The sequence below is a fragment of the Triturus cristatus genome, chromosome 1_1 (genome assembly GCF_964204655.1).
Source record: "Triturus cristatus chromosome 1_1, aTriCri1.1, whole genome shotgun sequence".
Lineage (NCBI taxonomy): Eukaryota > Metazoa > Chordata > Amphibia > Caudata > Salamandridae > Triturus > Triturus cristatus.
Window position 1 is genome coordinate 168133887 of NC_140579.1, and position 21182 is coordinate 168155068.

Below are 21182 nucleotides of genomic sequence, written 5' to 3' on the forward strand. Positions count from 1 at the left end.
TGATGGTAGTGATATGCCCCCACCCCTCATATGTCTGGGCACTGCTGTGAGTCCTCTGCACCCACGCCTCATTTGTCTGGGCACTGCTGGGAGTTATATGCACCCACCCCTCATGTGTCTGTCCACTGCTGGGAGTCCTCTGCACCCACCCCTCATTTGTCTGGGCACTGCTGGGAGTCCTCTGCACCCACCCCCCATGTGTCTGGGCACTGATGGTAGTCCTCTGCACCCACCCCTCATATGTCTGGGCACTGCTGGGAGTCCTCTGCACCCACCCCTCATTTGTCTGGGCACTGCTGGGAGTCCTTTGCACCCACCCCTCAAGTGTCTGGGCACTGCTGGTAGTGATATGCACCACCCCTCATAAGTCTGGGCACTGCTGGGAGTCCTCTGCACCCACCCCTCATTTGTCTGGGCACTGCTGGGAGTCCTCTGCACCCACCCCTCATTTGTCTGGGCACTGGTGGGTGGGATATGCACCCACCCCGCATGTGTCTGGGCACTGCTGGGAGTCCTCTGCACCCACCCCTCTTATGTCTGGGCACTGCTGAGAGTCCTCTGCACCCACCCCTCATATGTCTGGGCACTGCTGGGAGGCCACTGCACCCACCCCTCATTTGTCTGGGCACTGATGGTAGTCCTCTGCACCCACCCCTCATATGTCTGGGCACTGCTGGGAGGCCACTGCACCCACCCCTCATGTGTCTGTCCACTGCTGGGAGTCCTCTGCACCCACCCCTCATTTGTCTGGGCACTGATGGGAGTCTTCTGCACCCACCCCTCATGTGTCTGGGCACTGCTGGGAGTCCTCTGCACCCACCCCTCATATGTCTGGGCACTGCTGGGTGTCCTCTGCACCCACCCCTCATATGTCTGGGCACTGCTGGGAGGCCACTGCACCCACCCCTCATGTGTCTGTCCACTGCTGGGAGTCCTCTGCACTCACACCTCATTTGTCTGGGCACTGCTGGGAGTCATCTGCACCCATCCCTCATGTGTTTGGGCACTGCTGGGAGTCCTCTGCACCCACCCCTCATATGTCTGGGCACTGCTGGGAGTCCTCTGCACCCACCCCTCATGTGTCTTGGCACTGATGGTAGTCCTCTGCACCCACCCCTCATATGTCTGGGCACTGATGGTAGTGATATGCACTCACCCCTCATATGTCTGTGCACTGCTGGGAGCCCTCTGCACCCACCCCTCATATGTCTGGGCACTGCTGGGAGTCCTCTGCACCCACCCCTCATTTGTATGGGCACTGCTGGGAGTCCTCTGCACCCACCCCTCATTTGTCTGGGCACTGGTGGGAGTGATATGCACCCACCCCTCATATGTCTGGGCACTGCTGGGAGTCCTCTGCACCCACCCCTAATGTGTCTAGGCACTGATGGTAGTCCTCTGCACCCACCCCTCATATGTCTGGGCACTGCTGGTAGTGATATGCACCCACCCCTCATATGTCTGGGCACTGCTGGTAGTGATATGCACCCACCCCTCATATGTCTGTGCACTGCTGGGAGTCCTCTGCACCCAACCCACATATGTCTGGGCACTGCTGGGAGGCCACTGCACCCACCCCTCATATGTCTGGGCACTGATGGTAGTGATATGCACCCACCCCTCATATGTCTGTGCACGGCTGGGAGTCCTCTGCACCCACCCCTCATGTGTCTGGGCACTGCTGGTAGTGATATGCACTACCCCTCATATGTATGGGCACTGCTGGGAGTCCTCTGCACCCACCCCTCATTTGTCTGGGCACTGCTGGGAGTCCTCTGCACCCACCCCTCATATGTCTGGGCACTGCTCGGAGGCCACTGCACCCACCCCTCATATGTCTGGGCACTGATGGTAGTGATATGCACCCACCCCTCATATGTCTGGGCACTGCTGGGAGTCCTCTGCACCCACCCCTCATGTGTCTGGGCACTGATGGTAGTCCTCTGCACCCACCCCTCATATGTCTGGGCACTGATGGTAGTGATATGCACCCACCCCTCATATGTCTGTGCACTGCTGGGAGCCCTCTGCACCCACCCCTCATATGTCTGGGCACTGCTGGGAATCCTCTGCACCCACCCCTCATTTGTCTGGGCACTGCTGGGAGTCCTCTGCACCGACCCCTCATTTGTCTGGGCACTGGTGGGAGTAATATGCACCCACCCAGCCCTCATATGTCTGGGCACTGCTGGGAGGCCACTGCACCCACCCCTCATGTGTCTGTCCACTGCTGGGAGTCATCTGCACCCACCCCTCATATGTCTGGGCACTGATGGTAGTGATATGCACCCACCCCTCATATGTCTGGGCACTGCTGGGAGTCCTCTGCACCCACCCCTCATGTGTCTGGGCACTGATGGTAGTCCTCTGCACCCACCCCTCATATGTCTGGGCTCTGCTGGTAGTGATATGCACCCACCCCTCATATGTCTGTGCACTGCTGGGAGTCCTCTGCACCCACCCCTCATATGTCTGGGCACTGCTGGGAGTCATCTGCACCCACCCCTCATTTGTCTGGGCACTGCTGGGAGTCCTCTGCACCCACCCCTCATTTGTCTGGGCACTGGTGGGAGTGATATGCACCCACCCCTCATGTGTCTGGGCACTGCTGGGAGTCCTCTGCACCCACCCCTCATATGTCTGGGCACTGCTGGGAGGCCACTGCACCCACCCCTCATGTGTCTGTCCACTGCTGGGAGTCCTCTGCACCCACCCCTCATATGTCTGGGCACTGATGGTAGTGATATGCACCCACCCCTCATATGTCTGGGCACTGCTGGGAGTCCTCTGCACCCACCCCTCATGTGTCTGGGCACTGATGGTAGTCCTCTGCACCCACCCCTCATATGTCTGGGCACTGCTGGTAGGGATATGCTCCCACCCCTCATATGTCTGGGCACTACTGGTAGTGATATGCACCCACCCCTCATATGTCTGTGCACTGCTGGGAGTCCTCTGCACCCAACCCTCATATGTCTGGGCACTGCTGGGAGGCCACTGCACCCACCCCTCATATGTCTGGGCACTGATGGTAGTGATATGCACCCACCCCTCATATGTCTGTGCACGGCTGGGAGTCCTCTGCACCCACCCCTCATGTGTCTGGGCACTGCTGGTAGTGATATGCACCACCCCTCATATGTATGGGCACTGCTGGGAGTCCTCTGCACCCACCCCTCATGTGTCTGGGCACTGCTGGGAGTCCTCTGCACCCACCCCTCATGTGTCTGGGCACTGATGGTAGTCCTCTGCACCCACCCCTCATGTGTCTGTCCACTGCTGGGAGTCCTCTGCACCCACCCCTCATTTGTCTGGGCACTGCTGGGAGTCCTCTGCACCCATCCCTCATGTGTCTGGGCACTGCTGGGTGTCCTCTGCACCCACCCCTCATTTGTCTGGGCACTGCTGGGAGTCCTCTGCACCCACCACTCTTGTGTCTGGGCACTGATGGTAGTCCTCTGCACCCATCCCTCATATGTCTGGGCACTGCTGGGAGGCCACTGCACCCACCCCTCATGTGTCTGTCCACTGCTGGGAGTCCTCTGCACCCACCCCTCATTTGTGTGGGCACTGATGGTAGTCCTCTGCACCCACCCCTCATGTGTCTGGGCACTGATGGTAGTCCTCTGCACCCACCCCTCATATGTCTGGGCACTGCTGGGAGGCCACTGCACCCACCCCTCATGTGTCTGTCCACTGCTGGGAGTCCTCTGCACCCACCCCTCATTTATCTGGGCACTGCTGGGAGTCCTCTGCACCCACCCCTCATATGTCTGGGCACTGCTGGGAGGCAACTGCACCCATCCCTCATGTGTCTGTCCACTACTGGGAGTCCTCTGCACCCACCCCTCCCTCATATGTCTGGGCACTGATGGTAGTGATATGCACCCACCCCTCATATGTCTGGGCACTGCTGGGAGTCCTCTGCACCCACCCCTCATTTGTCTGGGCACTGGTGGGAGTGATATGCACACACCAATCATGTGTCTGGGCACTGCTGGGAGTCCTCTGCACCCACCTTTCATGTGTCTGGGCACTGCTGGGAGTCGTCTGCACCCACCCCTCATGTGTCTGGGCACTGCTGGGAGTCCTCTGCACCCACCCCTCATATGTCTGGGCACTGCTGGGAGGCCACTGCACCCACCCCTCATATGTCTGGGCACTGATGGTAGTGATATGCCCCCACCCCTCATATGTCTGGGCACTGCTGTGAGTCCTCTGCACCCACGCCTCATTTGTCTGGGCACTGCTGGGAGTTATATGCACCCACCCCTCATGTGTCTGTCCACTGCTGGGAGTCCTCTGCACCCTCCCCTCATTTGTCTGGGCACTGCTGGGAGTCCTCTGCACCCACCCCCCATGTGTCTGGGCACTGATGGTAGTCCTCTGCACCCACCCCTCATATGTCTGGGCACTGCTGGGAGTCCTCTGCACCCACCCCTCATTTGTCTGGGCACTGCTGGGAGTCCTTTGCACCCACCCCTCAAGTGTCTGGGCACTGCTGGTAGTGATATGCACCACCCCTCATAAGTCTGGGCACTGCTGGGAGTCCTCTGCACCCACCCCTCATTTGTCTGGGCACTGCTGGGAGTCCTCTGCACCCACCCCTCATTTGTCTGGGCACTGGTGGGTGGGATATGCACCCACCCCTCATGTGTCTGGGCACTGCTGGGAGTCCTCTGCACCCACCCCTCTTATGTCTGGGCACTGCTGAGAGTCCTCTGCACCCACCCCTCATATGTCTGGGCACTGCTGGGAGGCCACTGCACCCACCCCTCATTTGTCTGGGCACTGATGGTAGTCCTCTGCACCCACCCCTCATATGTCTGGGCACTGCTGGGAGGCCACTGCACCCACCCCTCATGTGTCTGTCCACTGCTGGGAGTCCTCTGCACCCACCCCTCATTTGTCTGGGCACTGCTGGGAGTCTTCTGCACCCACCCCTCATGTGTTTTGGGCACTGCTGGGAGTCCTCTGCACCCACCCCTCATATGTCTGGGCACTGCTGGGTGTCCTCTGCACCCACCCCTCATATGTCTGGGCACTGCTGGGAGGCCACTGCACCCACCCCTCATGTGTCTGTCCACTGCTGGGAGTCCTCTGCACTCACACCTCATTTGTCTGGGCACTGCTGGGAGTCATCTGCACCCATCCCTCATGTGTTTGGGCACTGCTGGGAGTCCTCTGCACCCACCCCTCATATGTCTGGGCACTGCTGGGAGTCCTCTGCACCCACCCCTCATGTGTCTTGGCACTGATGGTAGTCCTCTGCACCCACCCCTCATATGTCTGGGCACTGATGGTAGTGATATGCACTCACCCCTCATATGTCTGTGCACTGCTGGGAGCCCTCTGCACCCACCCCTCATATGTCTGGGCACTGCTGGGAGTCCTCTGCAACCACCCCTCATTTGTATGGGCACTGCTGGGAGTCCTCTGCACCCACCCCTCATTTGTCTGGGCACTGGTGGGAGTGATATGCACCCACCCCTCATGTGTCTGGGCACTGCTGGGAGTCCTCTGCACCCACCCCTCATGTGTCTGGGCACTGATGTTAGTCCTCTGCACCCACCCCTCATATGTCTGGGCACTGCTGGGAGGCCACTGCACCCACCCCTCATGTGTCGGTCCACTGCTGGGAGTCCTCTGCACACACCCCTCATATGTCTGGGCACTGATGGTAGTGATATGCACCCACCCCTCATATGTCTGGGCACTGCTGGTAGTGATATGCACCCACCCCTCATATGTCTGTGCACTGCTGGGAGTCCTCTGCACCCAACCCACATATATCTGGGCACTGCTGGGAGGCCACTGCACCCACCCCTCATATGTCTGGGCACTGATGGTAGTGATATGCACCCACCCCTCATATGTCTGTGCACGGCTGGGAGTCCTCTGCACCCACCCCTCATGTGTCTGGGCACTGCTGGTAGTGATATGCACTACCCCTCATATGTATGGGCACTGCTGGGAGTCCTCTGCACCCACCCCTCATTTGTCTGGGCACTGCTGGGAGTCCTCTGCACCCACCCCTCATATGTCTGGGCACTGCTCGGAGGCCACTGCACCCACCCCTCATATGTCTGGGCACTGATGGTAGTGATATGCACCCACCCCTCATATGTCTGGGCACTGCTGGGAGTCCTCTGCACCCACCCCTCATGTGTCTGGGCACTGATGGTAGTCCTCTGCACCCACCCCTCATATGTCTGGGCACTGATGGTAGTGATATGCACCCACCCCTCATATGTCTGTGCACTGCTGGGAGCCCTCTGCACCCACCCCTCATATGTCTGGGCACTGCTGGGAATCCTCTGCACCCACCCCTCATTTGTCTGGGCACTGCTGGGAGTCCTCTGCACCGACCCCTCATTTGTCTGGGCACTGGTGGGAGTAATATGCACCCACCCAGCCCTCATATGTCTGGGCACTGCTGGGAGGCCACTGCACCCACCCCTCATGTGTCTGTCCACTGCTGGGAGTCATCTGCACCCACCCCTCATATGTCTGGGCACTGATGGTAGTGATATGCACCCACCCCTCATATGTCTGGGCACTGCTGGGAGTCCTCTGCACCCACCCCTCATGTGTCTGGGCACTGATGGTAGTCCTCTGCACCCACCCCTCATATGTCTGGGCACTGCTGGTAGTGATATGCACCCACCCCTCATATGTCTGTGCACTGCTGGGAGTCCTCTGCACCCAACCCTCATATGTCTGGGCACTGCTGGGAGGCCACTGCACCCACCCCTCATATGTCTGGGCACTGATGGTAGTGATATGCACCCACCCCTCATATGTCTGTGCACGGCTGGGAGTCCTCTGCACCCACCCCTCATGTGTCTGGGCACTGCTGGTAGTGATATGCACCACCCCTCATATGTATGGGCACTGCTGGGAGTCCTCTGCACCCACCCTTCATTTGTCTGGGCACTGCTGGGAGTCCTCTGCACCCACCCCTCATATGTCTGGGCACTGCTGGGAGGCCACTGCACCCACCCCTCATATGTCTGGGCACTGATGGTAGTGATATGCACCCACCCCTCATATGTCTGGGCACTGCTGGGAGTTCTCTGCACCCACCCCTTATTTGTCTGGGCACTGCTGGGAGTTATATGCACCCACCCCTCATGTGTCTGTCCACTGCTGGCAGTCCTCTGCACCCACCCGTCATTTGTCTGGGCACTGCTGGGAGTCCTCTGCACCCACCACTCTTGTGTCTGGGCACTGATGGTAGTCCTCTGCACCCACCCCTCATATGTCTTGGCACTGCTGGGAGGCCACTGCACCCACCCCTCATGTGTCTGTCCACTGCTGGGAGTCCTCTGCACCCACCCCTCATTTGTATGGGCACTGATGGTAGTCCTCTGCACCCACCCCTCATGTGTCTGGGCACTGATGGTAGTCCTCTGCACCCACCCCTCATATGTCTGGGCACTGCTGGGAGGCCACTGCATCCACCCCTCATGTGTCTGTCCACTGCTGGGAGTCCTCTGCACCCACCCCTCATTTGTCTGGGCACTGCTGGGAGTCCTCTGCACCCACCCCTCATATGTCTGGGCACTGCTGGGAGGCCACTGCACCCACCCCTCATGTGTCTGTCCACTGCTGGGAGTCCTCTGCACCCACCCCTCCCTCATATGTCTGGGCACTGATGGTAGTGATATGCACCCACCGCTCATATGTCTGGGCACTGCTGGGAGTCCTCTGCACCCACCCCTCATATGTCTGGGCACTGCTGGGAGGCAACTGCACCCATCCCTCATGTGTCTGTCCACTACTGGGAGTCCTCTGCACCCACCCCTCCCTCATATGTCTGGGCACTGATGGTAGTGATATGCACCCACCCCTCATATGTCTGGGCACTGCTGGGAGTCCTCTGCACCCACCCCTCATTTGTCTGGGCACTGGTGGGAGTGATATGCACACACCAATCATGTGTCTGGGCACTGCTGGGAGTCCTCTGCACCCACCTTTCATGTGTCTGGGCACTGCTGGGAGTCGTCTGCACCCACCCCTCATGTGTCTGGGCACTGCTGGGAGTCCTCTGCACCCACCCCTCATATGTCTGGGCACTGCTGGGAGGCCACTGCACCCACCCCTCATATGTCTGGGCACTGATGGTAGTGATATGCCCCCACCCCTCATATGTCTGGGCACTGCTGTGAGTCCTCTGCACCCACGCCTCATTTGTCTGGGCACTGCTGGGAGTTATATGCACCCACCCCTCATGTGTCTGTCCACTGCTGGGAGTCCTCTGCACCCACCCCTCATTTGTCTGGGCACTGCTGGGAGTCCTCTGCACCCACCCCCCATGTGTCTGGGCACTGATGGTAGTCCTCTGCACCCACCCCTCATATGTCTGGGCACTGCTGGGAGTCCTCTGCACCCACCCCTCATTTGTCTGGGCACTGCTGGGAGTCCTTTGCACCCACCCCTCAAGTGTCTGGGCACTGCTGGTAGTGATATGCACCACCCCTCATAAGTCTGGGCACTGCTGGGAGTCCTCTGCACCCACCCCTCATTTGTCTGGGCACTGCTGGGAGTCCTCTGCACCCACCCCTCATTTGTCTGGGCACTGGTGGGTGGGATATGCACCCACCCCTCATGTGTCTGGGCACTGCTGGGAGTCCTCTGCACCCACCCCTCTTATGTCTGGGCACTGCTGAGAGTCCTCTGCACCCACCCCTCATATGTCTGGGCACTGCTGGGAGGCCACTGCACCCACCCCTCATTTGTCTGGGCACTGATGGTAGTCCTCTGCACCCACCCCTCATATGTCTGGGCACTGCTGGGAGGCCACTGCACCCACCCCTCATGTGTCTGTCCACTGCTGGGAGTCCTCTGCACCCACCCCTCATTTGTCTGGGCACTGCTGGGAGTCTTCTGCACCCACCCCTCATGTGTCTGGGCACTGCTGGGAGTCCTCTGCACCCACCCCTCATATGTCTGGGCACTGCTGGGTGTCCTCTGCACCCACCCCTCATATGTCTGGGCACTGCTGGGAGGCCACTGCACCCACCCCTCATGTGTCTGTCCACTGCTGGGAGTCCTCTGCACTCACACCTCATTTGTCTGGGCACTGCTGGGAGTCATCTGCACCCATCCCTCATGTGTTTGGGCACTGCTGGGAGTCCTCTGCACCCACCCCTCATATGTCTGGGCACTGCTGGGAGTCCTCTGCACCCACCCCTCATGTGTCTTGGCACTGATGGTAGTCCTCTGCACCCACCCCTCATATGTCTGGGCACTGATGGTAGTGATATGCACTCACCCCTCATATGTCTTGGCACTGCTGGGAGGCCACTGCACCCACCCCTCATGTGTCTGTCCACTGCTGGGAGTCCTCTGCACCCACCCCTCATTTGTATGGGCACTGATGGTAGTCCTCTGCACCCACCCCTCATGTGTCTGGGCACTGATGGTAGTCCTCTGCACCCACCCCTCATATGTCTGGGCACTGCTGGGAGGCCACTGCATCCACCCCTCATGTGTCTGTCCACTGCTGGGAGTCCTCTGCACCCACCCCTCATTTGTCTGGGCACTGCTGGGAGTCCTCTGCACCCACCCCTCATATGTCTGGGCACTGCTGGGAGGCCACTGCACCCACCCCTCATGTGTCTGTCCACTGCTGGGAGTCCTCTGCACCCACCCCTCCCTCATATGTCTGGGCACTGATGGTAGTGATATGCACCCACCGCTCATATGTCTGGGCACTGCTGGGAGTCCTCTGCACCCACCCCTCATATGTCTGGGCACTGCTGGGAGGCAACTGCACCCATCCCTCATGTGTCTGTCCACTACTGGGAGTCCTCTGCACCCACCCCTCCCTCATATGTCTGGGCACTGATGGTAGTGATATGCACCCACCCCTCATATGTCTGGGCACTGCTGGGAGTCCTCTGCACCCACCCCTCATTTGTCTGGGCACTGGTGGGAGTGATATGCACACACCAATCATGTGTCTGGGCACTGCTGGGAGTCCTCTGCACCCACCTTTCATGTGTCTGGGCACTGCTGGGAGTCGTCTGCACCCACCCCTCATGTGTCTGGGCACTGCTGGGAGTCCTCTGCACCCACCCCTCATATGTCTGGGCACTGCTGGGAGGCCACTGCACCCACCCCTCATATGTCTGGGCACTGATGGTAGTGATATGCCCCCACCCCTCATATGTCTGGGCACTGCTGTGAGTCCTCTGCACCCACGCCTCATTTGTCTGGGCACTGCTGGGAGTTATATGCACCCACCCCTCATGTGTCTGTCCACTGCTGGGAGTCCTCTGCACCCACCCCTCATTTGTCTGGGCACTGCTGGGAGTCCTCTGCACCCACCCCCCATGTGTCTGGGCACTGATGGTAGTCCTCTGCACCCACCCCTCATATGTCTGGGCACTGCTGGGAGTCCTCTGCACCCACCCCTCATTTGTCTGGGCACTGCTGGGAGTCCTTTGCACCCACCCCTCAAGTGTCTGGGCACTGCTGGTAGTGATATGCACCACCCCTCATAAGTCTGGGCACTGCTGGGAGTCCTCTGCACCCACCCCTCATTTGTCTGGGCACTGCTGGGAGTCCTCTGCACCCACCCCTCATTTGTCTGGGCACTGGTGGGTGGGATATGCACCCACCCCTCATGTGTCTGGGCACTGCTGGGAGTCCTCTGCACCCACCCCTCTTATGTCTGGGCACTGCTGAGAGTCCTCTGCACCCACCCCTCATATGTCTGGGCACTGCTGGGAGGCCACTGCACCCACCCCTCATTTGTCTGGGCACTGATGGTAGTCCTCTGCACCCACCCCTCATATGTCTGGGCACTGCTGGGAGGCCACTGCACCCACCCCTCATGTGTCTGTCCACTGCTGGGAGTCCTCTGCACCCACCCCTCATTTGTCTGGGCACTGCTGGGAGTCTTCTGCACCCACCCCTCATGTGTCTGGGCACTGCTGGGAGTCCTCTGCACCCACCCCTCATATGTCTGGGCACTGCTGGGTGTCCTCTGCACCCACCCCTCATATGTCTGGGCACTGCTGGGAGGCCACTGCACCCACCCCTCATGTGTCTGTCCACTGCTGGGAGTCCTCTGCACTCACACCTCATTTGTCTGGGCACTGCTGGGAGTCATCTGCACCCATCCCTCATGTGTTTGGGCACTGCTGGGAGTCCTCTGCACCCACCCCTCATATGTCTGGGCACTGCTGGGAGTCCTCTGCACCCACCCCTCATGTGTCTTGGCACTGATGGTAGTCCTCTGCACCCACCCCTCATATGTCTGGGCACTGATGGTAGTGATATGCACTCACCCCTCATATGTCTGTGCACTGCTGGGAGCCCTCTGCACCCACCCCTCATATGTCTGGGCACTGCTGGGAGTCCTCTGCACCCACCCCTCATTTGTATGGGCACTGCTGGGAGTCCTCTGCACCCACCCCTCATTTGTCTGGGCACTGGTGGGAGTGATATGCACCCACCCCTCATGTGTCTGGGCACTGCTGGGAGTCCTCTGCACCCACCCCTCATGTGTCTGGGCACTGATGTTAGTCCTCTGCACCCACCCCTCATATGTCTGGGCACTGCTGGGAGGCCACTGCACCCACCCCTCATGTGTCGGTCCACTGCTGGGAGTCCTCTGCACACACCCCTCATATGTCTGGGCACTGATGGTAGTGATATGCACCCACCCCTCATATGTCTGGGCACTGCTGGGAGTCCTCTGCACCCACCCCTAATGTGTCTAGGCACTGATGGTAGTCCTCTGCACCCACCCCTCATATGTCTGGGCACTGCTGGTAGTGATATGCACCCACCCCTCATATGTCTGGGCACTGCTGGTAGTGATATGCACCCACCCCTCATATGTCTGTGCACTGCTGGGAGTCCTCTGCACCCAACCCACATATGTCTGGGCACTGCTGGGAGGCCACTGCACCCACCCCTCATATGTCTGGGCACTGATGGTAGTGATATGCACCCACCCCTCATATGTCTGTGCACGGCTGGGAGTCCTCTGCACCCACCCCTCATGTGTCTGGGCACTGCTGGTAGTGATATGCACTACCCCTCATATGTATGGGCACTGCTGGGAGTCCTCTGCACCCACCCCTCATTTGTCTGGGCACTGCTGGGAGTCCTCTGCACCCACCCCTCATATGTCTGGGCACTGCTCGGAGGCCACTGCACCCACCCCTCATATGTCTGGGCACTGATGGTAGTGATATGCACCCACCCCTCATATGTCTGGGCACTGCTGGGAGTCCTCTGCACCCACCCCTCATGTGTCTGGGCACTGATGGTAGTCCTCTGCACCCACCCCTCATATGTCTGGGCACTGATGGTAGTGATATGCACCCACCCCTCATATGTCTGGGCACTGATGGTAGTGATATGCACCCACCCCTCATATGTCTGTGCACTGCTGGGAGCCCTCTGCACCCACCCCTCATATGTCTGGGCACTGCTGGGAATCCTCTGCACCCACCCCTCATTTGTCTGGGCACTGCTGGGAGTCCTCTGCACCGACCCCTCATTTGTCTGGGCACTGGTGGGAGTAATATGCACCCACCCAGCCCTCATATGTCTGGGCACTGCTGGGAGGCCACTGCACCCACCCCTCATGTGTCTGTCCACTGCTGGGAGTCATATTACCAGGAGGACAAAGTTCCTGCGGGCAGGTGCAAAAAGTCACCTGAGCCCTTAAAAATAAATGAGGAGTGAAAGAGTTCCTAGTTTGAAGAACCACACAGGTAAGTGGAGGACCACTCTATGTCCTCTGTTGCCCTCACACACCCCGAAAGGTGTCATGCTTCATCATCGGGCGGTTGCTCCTCGTAGGGCCGGCGCTGCAATTCCCTACGGGCCCCCGAAGGGTCACTTTTTCGGAGATCTTTTTTGGAACCGCCGGATGGTGCATGTGGGTATGTGGAAAGTGAGTTCTGTATGGAGGGTAAAAAAGGTGCGTGCAAGTGAGTGAAAAACATGGTGGGTCATCATGCAGCAACTTGTATAGATGTACCCTGAGCAGAATTAAACTGCTAAAAAATTGTGACCCTGAAGGCACAATCTGCCCATGGATCAGGGATCAAAGGCCAACATGTTTCGCGCCTCTATCGCCTGAGAGGTCGGTGGCGCTTCGTCAGGACCAAATTCTTAACAATAAGTGCACGTGAAAAATAAGTAAATCAAGTTAAAATACCCTCAATATCGGTCTGGGCAAACGCCTGTACACCCTCAGTTCGGTAACAGGTCAGCGATGAAGGAATCGCTCCAGGTCAATATCTAGGAAAGGAGAAGAGAAGAAAAAGGCCACAGGGATGTGTATCAGAAAAACTTAATACAACATAAGTGTGCCACAGTCGTGTGCACATCAACCCCAAGCCAACGCCAGGACACAAGGCCTGGATATATAGAGGGGCACCAACACCAAGCACGGCATCTAACAGAATTACCCACCCAACAGTGGTCGTATCATGGCATGTCAAAAATGTAAACCGGTCATCCATATGTAGGGCCAAGCAAACATAATCTCACCAAATATGACACATTCCTTATCCCAAAAGGGGGAAAGCTCGCCCCTCGTGACAGAAATAGAAGCTATATTGACAGGGTTAAGACCTTACCTAACCGGTTCATTATACAAAAACCAACAGCTAGGCGTGTGGAATTCCTGCAGATTATTGGGAATTCAGCTCGGGTCATTACACCGCTGCACCGCCCCCATCCATGCGGCTGCCAGTAATGATCTGCCAACGGCAGCACTTGCCTCTTAAATAGGTCACGGGAACTCGTCAAAAGGTGATTCCTTTCACCGGGTCAATTCTATTTCCGGGTCCTGGGCTTGCAACAAAGCACAGTTGCGCATGCGTATAGCATTCTTGATAGTGCGCGTGCGTGTGAAAGGGAAACTAATCCCCTGTGCCCCGGTACGGGCATACCATGGTTATTTAAAATATGTCACTCAAACGCAATATCAGAAATTAGCGTAATGAAGATATCATGTGCAACCATAGGTGAAGATGGTATGTTGCAAAATTACCCCCGTGCATGTACCTTATATTAACAATGTATATTGGTGATTAACAGCCAGCACACCACATGAAAGGTTGGAATGCACTATAGCTTCTAACCAATGGAAAGGGGGGCGAGTAATAAGGAATGAGATTTGTTTACATTGTGAATGCCCCTAAAGGACCAACCCCAACAAGATTGCTGCCATATGAAACACAGTAGGGTGTGAGTAGAACAAGTAGTGCCAAACCCTTGTCAAGGGACAACTCGTGCATTACCCAAATCAAGGTTGTGGTTGTGAAGGATTGTGTACCCCTAGAAAAGGAACTAAAGATAAATGATCCCACGGCTACACCGCCGTACTCAATATATCAAACACAAAAAGAGGGGGGGATCTAGGAGCTACAAAAAGGTCCAGTATCCATGCTCCCAAGACTAGGTACATATTACCAGGAGGACAAAGTTCCTGCGGGCAGGTGCAAAAAGTCACCTGAGCCCTTAAAAATAAATGAGGAGTGAAAGAGTTCCTAGTTTGAAGAACCACACAGGTAAGTGGAGGACCACTCTATGTCCTCTGTTGCCCTCACACACCCCGAAAGGTGTCATGCTTCATCATCGGGCGGTTGCTCCTCGTAGGGCCGGCGCTGCAATTCCCTACGGGCCCCCGAAGGGTCACTTTTTCGGAGATCTTTTTTGGAACCGCCGGATGGTGCATGTGGGTATGTGGAAAGTGGGTTCTGTATGGAGGGTAAAAAAGGTGCGTGCAAGTGAGTGAAAAACATGGTGGGTCATCATGCAGCAACTTGTATAGATGTACCCTGAGCAGAATTAAACTGCTAAAAAATTGTGACCCTGATGGCACAATCTGCCCATGGATCAGGGATCAAAGGCCAACATGTTTCGCGCCTCTATCGCCTGAGAGGTCGGTGGCGCTTCGTCAGGACCAAATTCTAAACAATAAGTGCACGTGAAAAATAAGTAAATCAAGTTAAAATACCCTCAATATCGGTCTGGGCAAACGCCTGTACACCCTCAGTGCGGTAACAGGTCAGCGATGAAGGAATCGCTCCAGGTCAATATCTAGGAAAGGAGAAGAGAAGAAAAAGGCCACAGGGATGTGTATCAGAAAAACTTAATACAACATAAGTGTGCCACAGTCGTGTGCACATCAACCCCAAGCCAACGCCAGGACACAAGGCCTGGATATATAGAGGGGCACCAACACCAAGCACGGCATCTAACAGAATTACCCACCCAACAGTGGTCGTATCATGGCATGTCAAAAATGTAAACCGGTCATCCATATGTAGGGCCAAGGAAACATAATCTCACCAAATATGACACATTCCTTATCCCAAAAGGGGGAAAGCTCGCCCCTCGTGACAGAAATAGAAGCTATATTGACAGGGTTAAGACCTTACCTAACCGGTTCATTATACAAAAACCAACAGCTAGGCGTGTGGAATTCCTGCAGATTATTGGGAATTCAGCTCGGGTCATTACACCGCTGCACCGCCCCCATCCATGCGGCTGCCAGTAATGATCTGCCAACGGCAGCACTTGCCTCTTAAATAGGTCATAGACCTGGAGCGATTCCTTCATCACTGACCTGTTACCGCACTGAGGGTGTACAGGCGTTTGCCCAGACCGATATTGAGGGTATTTTAACTTGATTTACTTATTTTTCACGTGCACTTATTGTTAAGAATTTGGTCCTGACGAAGCGCCACCGACCTCTCAGGCGATAGAGGCGCGAAACATGTTGGCCTTTGATCCCTGATCCATGGGCAGATTGTGCCTTCAGGGTCACAATTTTTTAGCAGTTTAATTCTGCTCAGGGTACATCTATACAAGTTGCTGCATGATGACCCACCATGTTTTTCACTCACTTGCACGCACCTTTTTTACCCTCCATACAGAACCCACTTTCCACATACCCACATGCACCATCCGGCGGTTCCAAAAAAGATCTCCGAAAAAGTGACCCTTCGGGGGCCCGTAGGGAATTGCAGCGCCGGCCCTACGAGGAGCAACCGCCCGATGATGAAGCATGACACCTTTCGGGGTGTGTGAGGGCAACAGAGGACATAGAGTGGTCCTCCACTTACCTGTGTGGTTCTTCAAACTAGGAACTCTTTCACTCCTCATTTATTTTTAAGGGCTCAGGTGACTTTTTGCACCTGCCCGCAGGAACTTTGTCCTCCTGGTAATATGTACCTAGTCTTGGGAGCATGGACACTGGACCTTTTTGTAGCTCCTAGATCCCCCCCTCTTTTTGTGTTTGATATATTGAGTACGGCGGTGTAGCCGTGGGATCATTTATCTTTAGTTCCTTTTCTAGGGGTACACAATCCTTCACAACCACAACCTTGATTTGGGTAATGCACGAGTTGTCCCTTGACAAGGGTTTGGCACTACTTGTTCTACTCACACCCTACTGTGTTTCATATGGCAGCAATCTTGTTGGGGTTGGTCCTTTAGGGGCATTCACAATGTAAACAAATCTCATTCCTTATTACTCGCCCCCCTTTCCATTGGTTAGAAGCTATAGTGCATTCCAACCTTTCATGTGGTGTGCTGGCTGTTAATCACCAATATACATTGTTAATATAAGGTACATGCACGGGGGTAATTTTGCAACATACCATCTTCACCTATGGTTGCACATGATATCTTCATTACGCTAATTTCTGATATTGCGTTTGAGTGACATATTTTAAATAACCATGGTATGCCCGTACCGGGGCACAGGGGATTAGTTTCCCTTTCACACGCACGCGCACTATCAAGAATGCTATACGCATGCGCAACTGTGCTTTGTTGCAAGCCCAGGACCCGGAAATAGAATTGACCCGGTGAAAGGAATCACCTTTTGACGAGTTCCCGTGACCTATTTAAGAGGCAAGTGCTGCCGTTGGCAGATCATTACTGGCAGCCGCATGGATGGGGGCGGTGCAGCGGTGTAATGACCCGAGCTGAATTCCCAATAATCTGCAGGAATTCCACACGCCTAGCTGTTGGTTTTTGTATAATGAACCGGTTAGGTAAGGTCTTAACCCTGTCAATATAGCTTCTATTTCTGTCACGAGGGGCGAGCTTTCCCCCTTTTGGGATAAGGAATGTGTCATATTTGGTGAGATTATGTTTCCTTGGCCCTACATATGGATGACCGGTTTACATTTTTGACATGCCATGATACGACCACTGTTGGGTGGGTAATTCTGTTAGATGCCGTGCTTGGTGTTGGTGCCCCTCTATATATCCAGGCCTTGTGTCCTGGCGTTGGCTTGGGGTTGATGTGCACACGACTGTGGCACACTTATGTTGTATTAAGTTTTTCTGATACACATCCCTGTGGCCTTTTTCTTCTCTTCTCCTTTCCTAGATATTGACCTGGAGCGATTCCTTCATCGCTGACCTGTTACCGCACTGAGGGTGTACAGGCGTTTGCCCAGACCGATATTGAGGGTATTTTAACTTGATTTACTTATTTTTCACGTGCACTTATTGTTAAGAATTTGGTCCTGACGAAGCGCCACCGACCTCTCAGGCGATAGAGGCGCGAAACATGTTGGCCTTTGATCCCTGATCCATGGGCAGATTGTGCCTTCAGGGTCACAATTTTTTAGCAGTTTAATTCTGCTCAGGGTACATCTATACAAGTTGCTGCATGATGACCCACCATGTTTTTCACTCACTTGCACGCACCTTTTTTACCCTCCATACAGAACCCACTTTCCACATACCCACATGCACCATCCGGCGGTTCCAAAAAAGATCTCCGAAAAAGTGACCCTTCGGGGGCCCGTAGGGAATTGCAGCGCCGGCCCTACGAGGAGCAACCGCCCGATGATGAAGCATGACACCTTTCGGGGTGTGTGAGGGCAACAGAGGACATAGAGTGGTCCTCCACTTACCTGTGTGGTTCTTCAAACTAGGAACTCTTTCACTCCTCATTTATTTTTAAGGGCTCAGGTGACTTTTTGCACCTGCCCGCAGGAACTTTGTCCTCCTGGTAATATGTACCTAGTCTTGGGAGCATGGACACTGGACCTTTTTGTAGCTCCTAGATCCCCCCCTCTTTTTGTGTTTGATATATTGAGTACGGCGGTGTAGCCGTGGGATCATTTATCTTTAGTTCCTTTTCTAGGGGTACACAATCCTTCACAACCACAACCTTGATTTGGGTAATGCACGAGTTGTCCCTTGACAAGGGTTTGGCACTACTTGTTCTACTCACACCCTACTGTGTTTCATATGGCAGCAATCTTGTTGGGGTTGGTCCTTTAGGGGCATTCACAATGTAAACAAATCTCATTCCTTATTACTCGCCCCCCTTTCCATTGGTTAGAAGCTATAGTGCATTCCAACCTTTCATGTGGTGTGCTGGCTGTTAATCACCAATATACATTGTTAATATAAGGTACATGCACGGGGGTAATTTTGCAACATACCATCTTCACCTATGGTTGCACATGATATCTTCATTACGCTAATTTCTGATATTGCGTTTGAGTGACATATTTTAAATAACCATGGTATGCCCGTACCGGGGCACAGGGGATTAGTTTCCCTTTCACACGCACGCGCACTATCAAGAATGCTATACGCATGCGCAACTGTGCTTTGTTGCAAGCCCAGGACCCGGAAATAGAATTGACCCGGTGAAAGGAATCACCTTTTGACGAGTTCCCGTGACCTATTTAAGAGGCAAGTGCTGCCGTTGGCAGATCATTACTGGCAGCCGCATGGATGGGGGCGGTGCAGCGGTGTAATGACCCGAGCTGAATTCCCAATAATCTGCAGGAATTCCACACGCCTAGCTGTTGGTTTTTGTATAATGAACCGGTTAGGTAAGGTCTTAACCCTGTCAATATAGCTTCTATTTCTGTCACGAGGGGCGAGCTTTCCCCCTTTTGGGATAAGGAATGTGTCATATTTGGTGAGATTATGTTTCCTTGGCCCTACATATGGATGACCGGTTTACATTTTTGACATGCCATGATACGACCATTGTTGGGTGGGTAATTCTGTTAGATGCCGTGCTTGGTGTTGGTGCCCCTCTATATATCCAGGCCTTGTGTCCTGGCGTTGGCTTGGGGTTGATGTGCACACGACTGTGGCACACTTATGTTGTATTAAGTTTTTCTGATACACATCCCTGTGGCCTTTTTCTTCTCTTCTCCTTTCCTAGATATTGACCTGGAGCGATTCCTTCATCGCTGACCTGTTACCGCACTGAGGGTGTACAGGCGTTTGCCCAGACCGATATTGAGGGTATTTTAACTTGATTTACTTATTTTTCACGTGCACTTATTGTTAAGAATTTGGTCCTGACGAAGCGCCACCGACCTCTCAGGCGATAGAGGCGCGAAACATGTTGGCCTTTGATCCCTGATCCATGGGCAGATTGTGCCTTCAGGGTCACAATTTTTTAGCAGTTTAATTCTGCTCAGGGTACATCTATACAAGTTGCTGCATGATGACCCACCATGTTTTTCACTCACTTGCACGCACCTTTTTTACCCTCCATACAGAACCCACTTTCCACATACCCACATGCACCATCCGGCGGTTCCAAAAAAGATCTCCGAAAAAGTGACCCTTCGGGGGCCCGTAGGGAATTGCAGCGCCGGCCCTACGAGGAGCAACCGCCCGATGATGAAGCATGACACCTTTCGGGGTGTGTGAGGGCAACAGAGGACATAGAGTGGTCCTCCACTTACCTGTGTGGTTCTTCAAACTAGGAACTCTTTCACTCCTCATTTATTTTTAAGGGCTCAGGTGACTTTTTGCACCTGCCCGCAGGAACTTTGTCCTCCTGGTAATATGTACCTAGTCTTGGGAGCATGGACACTGGACCTTTTTGTAGCTCCTAGATCCCCCCCTCTTTTTGTGTTTGATACACTGCTGGGAGTCATCTGCACCCACCCCTCATATGTCTGGGCACTGATGGTAGTGATATGCACCCACCCCTCATATGTCTGGGCACTGCTGGGAGTCCTCTGCACCCACCCCTCATGTGTCTGGGCACTGATGGTAGTCCTCTGCACCCACCCCTCATATGTCTGGGCACTGCTGGTAGTGATATGCACCCACCCCTCATATGTCTGTGCACTGCTGGGAGTCCTCTGCACCCAACCCTCATATGTCTGGGCACTGCTGGGAGGCCACTGCACCCACCCCTCATATGTCTGGGCACTGATGGTAGTGATATGCACCCACCCCTCATATGTCTGTGCACGGCTGGGAGTCCTCTGCACCCACCCCTCATGTGTCTGGGCACTGCTGGTAGTGATATGCACCACCCCTCATATGTATGGGCACTGCTGGGAGTCCTCTGCACCCACCCTTCATTTGTCTGGGCACTGCTGGGAGTCCTCTGCACCCACCCCTCATATGTCTGGGCACTGCTGGGAGGCCACTGCACCCACCCCTCATATGTCTGGGCACTGATGGTAGTGATATGCACCCACCCCTCATATGTCTGGGCACTGCTGGGAGTTCTCTGCACCCACCCCTTATTTGTCTGGGCACTGCTGGGAGTTATATGCACCCACCCCTCATGTGTCTGTCCACTGCTGGCAGTCCTCTGCACCCACCCGTCATTTGTCTGGGCACTGCTGGGAGTCCTCTGCACCCACCACTCTTGTGTCTGGGCACTGATGGTAGTCCTCTGCACCCACCCCTCATATGTCTTGGCACTGCTGGGAGGCCACTGCACCCACCCCTCATGTGTCTGTCCACTGCTGGGAGTCCTCTGCACCCACCCCTCATTTGTATGGGCACTGATGGTAGTCCTCTGCACCCACCCCTCATATGTCTGGGCACTGCTGGGAGGCCACTGCATCCACCCCTCATGTGTCTGTCCACTGCTGGGAGTCCTCTGCACCCACCCCTCATTTGTCTGGGCACTGCTGGGAGTCCTCTGCACCCACCCCTCATATGTCTGGGCACTGCTGGGAGGCCACTGCACCCACCCCTCATGTGTCTGTCCACTGCTGGGAGTCCTCTGCACCCACCCCTCCCTCATATGTCTGGGCACTGATGGTAGTGATATGCACCCACCGCTCATATGTCTGGGCACTGCTGGGAGTCCTCTGCACCCACCCCTCATTTGTCTGGGCACTGGTGGGAGTGATATGCACACACCCCTCATGTGTCTGGGCACTGCTGGGAGT